Source organism: Neltuma alba, unplaced genomic scaffold (assembly GCF_004799145.2).
Source record: "Neltuma alba isolate B1F8T4 unplaced genomic scaffold, ASM479914v2 tig00011563_pilon, whole genome shotgun sequence".
Lineage (NCBI taxonomy): Eukaryota > Viridiplantae > Streptophyta > Magnoliopsida > Fabales > Fabaceae > Neltuma > Neltuma alba.
In genome coordinates, this window is record NW_021636221.1 from 254,931 (window position 1) to 260,752 (window position 5,822).

Genomic DNA, 5,822 nt, shown 5'->3' on the forward strand with positions numbered 1-5,822 from the left:
ACATAAGATAATATAATTAATAAATAATTAATATGTATATATATTTATAAAATATAATATTAAATATGTTTATAAAAAATATGTTTATAAAAAAAATAACAAGATACATATCCTATAGGCTCTCACACTCTCCCTTTTTTCTCCAAAAGCAAAAAATTTTTGCTTTTTCCAAAACCATGGTTTTGGAAAAAGCAAAAATTTTTTGCATTTGGAGAAAAAAGGGAGAGTGTCAAAACCATGGTTTTGGTTTTTTGATAGGTGTTTGGGTGACTTAATCTCCAAACCATGATTTGGGGTGTCACCCAAACACACCCTAAATCATTGATATCCAACGGCTAATCTATTCAAGACTGAAAGAGTTTGCCTTTTCCAACAAGAATGCCTCTCAAAATTTATAGAGTGTTTGGGTAAAAATAAAATCATGGTTTCAAAAGTGTTTTTACGGTATACAAAGTAAATATGCGGAGAAGTTTCTCTCCATTTATAAAAAAAATATTTTTAAAAAGTACTTATAGAATTATCCTGCCACCTTTTTAAACTTGTGTTAGCAGCTTTCACTTCAACCTGCCATTCCAACCAAACACTTGTTGGTTAGGTGCACACTGTTTTTAATGCGAGTGATCCGCGCGCCTAGCTAAAACATGCGGGTAGGATCTCACGTGGACTAGTTAGCTATCTGACAGTTTTTGTTTCGGTAGTTGGTGATCGCTCTTATTGCAAAAGTGGTAGTTTGCCTTTTTGGGCTTTCTTTGTGGCCCACGCCTTGTCGGCTTTAAAACCCACTTTCCTTTAGGGAAAATTATACTCAGGTCCCACAGAGTACAATTAATATCAAAAAGGTCCCACGAAATCGCGAAATGATTCTGAAGTCCCCAGGGACCTGTATGTAATTAATTCTAATTGTGAAATTACCTACTTACCCCTGTTAATTTTATTGCAACAATTCGTTTACAATCTCAACAGTGGCTGTTAACAACCCGGGAAGACGTGATTGACAACCTCGGCAGTGCTCATGACAACTCACTCTGTGGAATGCCAGGGGCGTTGTGAGGTTGTTAACCACCTCTTCTCGGGTTGTTAACAGCCACTGTTGATGTTGTAAATAAGTTCTAATTTTATTTACAATCTCAACAGTGCTGTTAACAACCCGAGAAGACGTGATTGACAACCTCAGCAGTGCTCATGACAACTCACTCTGTGGAATACCAGGGGCGTTGTTGAGATTGTTAACCACCTCTTCTCGGGTTGTTAACAGCCACTATTGAGATTGTAAATAGGTTCAAATTAACAGGGGTAACTACGTAATTTCACAATTAGAATTAATTACACACAGGTCCCTGGGGACTTCAGAATCATTTCGCGATTTCGAGAGACCTTTTTGATATTAATTGTGTTCTGTGGGACCTGAGTGTAATTTTCCCTTTCCTTTATTAGTTTGGATTTCTTTCATTTTCAGCCATCAAATATCATACGTGTTCATATTTCTTAGAGGGAATTATAATCAAGTTTTATAAAAATAATTATCAAAAAGTCCCAATAACAATCTTAACAGTCTATAATGATAAGTCCTATAGTGAGAATGATAACTTCTGGAACTTGTTTTTCAATTGTTTTTCTTGCTCATGACCTCATTATAATTCTCCCTATTTCCTATTATTAATATATTGCGGGCAAAAGGATTTCCTGTTCAAAATGTGACCTAATTTTCGGAGGGAATTGGACTACAGGATCATGAACGATTATTGATGTTGATGAGTTATATGATCAAAATTCGTTGCTTTAGAAATTGAAAAGAAAAATTGTAAAACTGCAAAATTGTCAGCACAGTTGAATGAGAAGGAAATTATGGCAAGCGGCTGTGTAGTTCTACTTGTCTTTAAATACTTGTTATTTATTGCAGTGGAAGATTACTTGAGCTATGCCAAAACAAAATGCAGATTTCAATTGTTTATATCCAAATTAAAACACATCATTCATTGGAAAAGCAAATTGAATCTACATAATGCAAGTAAATGCTTGTTACTCATCCTATTACATCACAACAGATAACTTAATATCATATAATGGCATAACATAAAATTTATATCAGATTTTATCACCAAAAATAGAAAAGAATTTATATCAGATTTTTCAAGGTCCAAACAAATCTTTATATGGCACTGTTAGAAGTAGAGAAAAGATAAGTGAAATGGTATTTATCAACAAGTTAAGCTGCCAAAAATAAAAACTTCTTTATATTAAAATATTACTACCTTCGGTCCTAATTATAAGAACTAATTGACTAATTTGAAGATATTAAAAAAATAAGTTAAGTTAGTTATTTGTAATAAATAGGTGTTGTCTTTCCTAAAATATCCTTACTAATCAAATTTATTGGCTAGAACTACCATTATTAGAGGGACTAACTTAGAAAAAATACATAAATATGAGAGACAAAATGGATTAAGATTTTATAATTAGGATCAAAATAAAAATCAAATAAAATCTTATATTAAAAACAGAAAATAGTACATTATAGATTTGGATTCTCTCAACTACCTTCCCATCCTCTTCCCCTCCACTACCCTTCTTTTCTCTTCATAACCATTGGATCAAAATTCCAATGATCCAGATTTAATATTTTATAAAAATAATGTTATTAAAAAATAAATAAATAAATTTAAACTATTAAAATCTAGTCTGAACAGTTTACAATTGTAATAAAAAAAATTTTAAAAAAATTTGCTCTATAATAACAGTCTGTAGTTATGAACTGTTTAGATTAAATTTTAATAGTTTAAATTTATTTATCTATTTTTTATTATAATATTTATTTTTATAAAATGTTATAAAATATTAAATCTGGACCATTGGAGTTTTAATCTAATGGTTGTGAAGAGAAAAAGAGGGTGGTGGAAGGGAAGAGGATGGAAAAGGTAGAGGAGAGAATCTAATTCCACAACGCAGTGCATTCCGTGCCCGCTCCGCTATTTATATATGGCAAATCTGTAGTAAATTTTGTCATTGGAAATCTAAAACCTTACACTTCTCTTCCTTCTTCTCATCTTACGCGGTATGCTCTTTCTTCTTCCATTACTTCTTCGTTATAGATGTATCTATTTCCCTTATAACGTCGGTATTTCCATGTGTTTTTTTTTCTTTATACCTTTTTATTTCGAGTTTAGCTGCAAGAGAGACCATCCTTGCATTTGAGATTTTCTTCTTTCTCCCGTCATTCTTGTGTAGTTTCTTTACTTCTGAGAACTTCGGTTTAATTTCCGTACCTGTACGGACTGCGTTCGTTTCTGTCCTTGCCGTTACTCTGTTAGCTACAAACTCTGTTCAGATAATTTTTTTTTTTTTTTTATCGTGAGTTTGTTAATTTGTTTCCATTATTATGCTTGCTTGGATCAAAGGCCTCTTAACGTAGTAAACTTAAATGTTGTCTCTGAGTATTTTGTTAGCGTCTTTTAGGTGTTTGTTGGAAATCAATGAAGACTGCTTCTCGTATTGTGTGTCATGAATTATTGTGTTCCTCTAGAATAGTGCGGTTCATGTATGTAAGAAATACGTTTTTCATGCATATGATACTTAATATCGGTCAGACTGAATGAGAGAAGAGCACTGGAACTATAAGAAGCTTATTATATGATACAAGCGTGGTGTGTTTATTCCTCTTTCAAGTAGAATTTTCGGGTTCTCTGCATCTTTTTCATTCCAACACAGTCTTTCCTGGGGAAGTAGAACAAGTAACTGTAACAAGTTTTGTCAAATTCTCTCATGGGTATTTCAGCTAAAAATACAGTAAGATGGGCTTTCCTATAGAAGGTTTTTTTTTTTTTTGGGGGGGGCGGGGGGTGGGTGGGGGTTAATTGTAACAAGTTTTGTCAAATTCTCTCACTGGTATTTCAGCTAAAATACAATCTTGTTGACAGAATCAAAATGCGAGTTCTTAGTGGAGCTTGGATATCAGCAGTACTATTCCTCTTATTGGGCACTGTACCATTATCTGGTGCTTCAAGAAAGAGTATTGGACATCATGTCAAGGAAGCTACGTATCTGTCCCCCAAGTTTGAACTAAAACCTGGGTCAGTTCTAAACAGGTATTACTACGGTATTGACTTCCCAAAAGGCCATATTGCAGTCCAAGAGCTTCAATGGTGAAGTAGTTGATGAACATGGCAATTCTGTACCTCTTCATGAAACTTATCTCCACCATTGGCAAGTTATTAGATACCATCAACGTAAAGGCAATAGAAACACGCTCAAGGAAGGCCCACCAAGGGAGGAAGAGCCCTTAGGTCATTACATATTGAGGAATAGTGGGATGTGTCAGGATGACTCTTTGATACAGTATTTCGCTGTTGGGTCCGAAACACGAAAAACAAAAACAGATATTCCAGATCCTTTTGGGGTAGAAGTAGGAAATCCAGCAGACATCCCTAAAGGGCATGAGGAAAAATGGATGCTTAATGTTCATGCTATTGATACAAGAGGTGTAGTAAACAAGTTAGGTTGTATTGAGTGTTGGTGTGATCTTTATAACGTCACAAAGGATGCTACTGGCAAGCCTATAGAACCAGGTTATAAAGGTGGTTTGTTATGTTGTGATGATAAAAGTCAATGCAGGATGAGGGAAGGGTTTGTGGGACGAAAGAGAAGACTACATGTGAGATATACAGTTAAGTGGGTTGATTGGAGTGATTTGATTGTTCCTCTTAAGATTTATTCATTTGATGTGACTGATACTTTGCAAACATCAAGAAGTAAATCTTCCAAGGCATTGGCAACAACCCATAACTGCAAGGTAAGCAAGTGAGTTAGTCAGGTGACAGGTAGCTTGATTGGTCTGAATAAAAAATTTCATTGTTTTCTTAGTGTTTAAAGCATCTTTTTGGTCTTTTTACAGTTTGAGTATCAAGTTGAGTCATGCAGCAAGAAGCAAAGAGAAAGAAATGCCTGTGTTCATGTGAAGAGAACAAGCCTCCCAATGCCAAAAGGAGGTAATATCATCTATGGTGTTGGACATCTACATGCAGGTGGAATTGATTCGACTGTATATGGAGAGGTGATTTTTTCTCCTATCTTCAGTAACCAAATGATTTATTTATTAAAATTTAAATCATACATCAATGAACAATCTTATAACCTTGTGCCATTATGCTTTTCATACAATACATTTTTCTGAAATTAGTGATTGTGTGATTCCAGGACGGAAGGTTATTATGTTCTTCAAAGCCAATTTATGGAAAAGGAATGGGAGCAGGAAACGAGAAAGGCTATATTGTAGGAAGTAAAACTTGTTATCCCAAACCTGGTTCTGTTAAGATAATGGATGGTGAAACCATAACTGTAGAGTCTAGGTACAATAACACTCGAGAACACCTTGGAGTTATGGGGATTTTCATCCTGTTTGTGGCAGAACATCTACCTCATCACCATTTCACACATTCATCTCTTCCTTAAAGTTAATCAAGGATTTGGATTCTCTCCAAAGCAAGGATGTTCCTATGCTTTTATTATAACACAAAGTAACTGGTACTAGTACCATGTGTTATTATTTCCGGCGTAGGACCATTCTTATATCCAGGAGAAAATCTAACCTTATTAGTTGCGTTTTATATGGTTTGCTGTAGTTTCTTAAATCTGTATGTTGGGAATCAATGCAGTGTCATATATGGTGACAATTTATCTTTGTATTTTATCCTATCTTCAATAAAGGCGGTTGTGAAATTGTAGTTTACTGTTTGAAGTGGTAGCTATATGTTGTTAGCTGGTATGATTCTTTATGGTTTGCAGTTTATATTCTCAGTTTTGTCATTGCAGTTGGTATTTTTGGTCAA

The 5,822-nt window shown here is 34.4% G+C and overlaps 1 pseudogene; it reads left to right on the forward strand.

The window, feature by feature from the left end:
- Nucleotides 1–3,906: 3,906 nt before the first annotated feature.
- LOC114714997 (uncharacterized) lies at nt 3,907–5,540 on the forward strand (annotated as a pseudogene).
- Nucleotides 5,541–5,822: the final 282 nt, after the last annotated feature.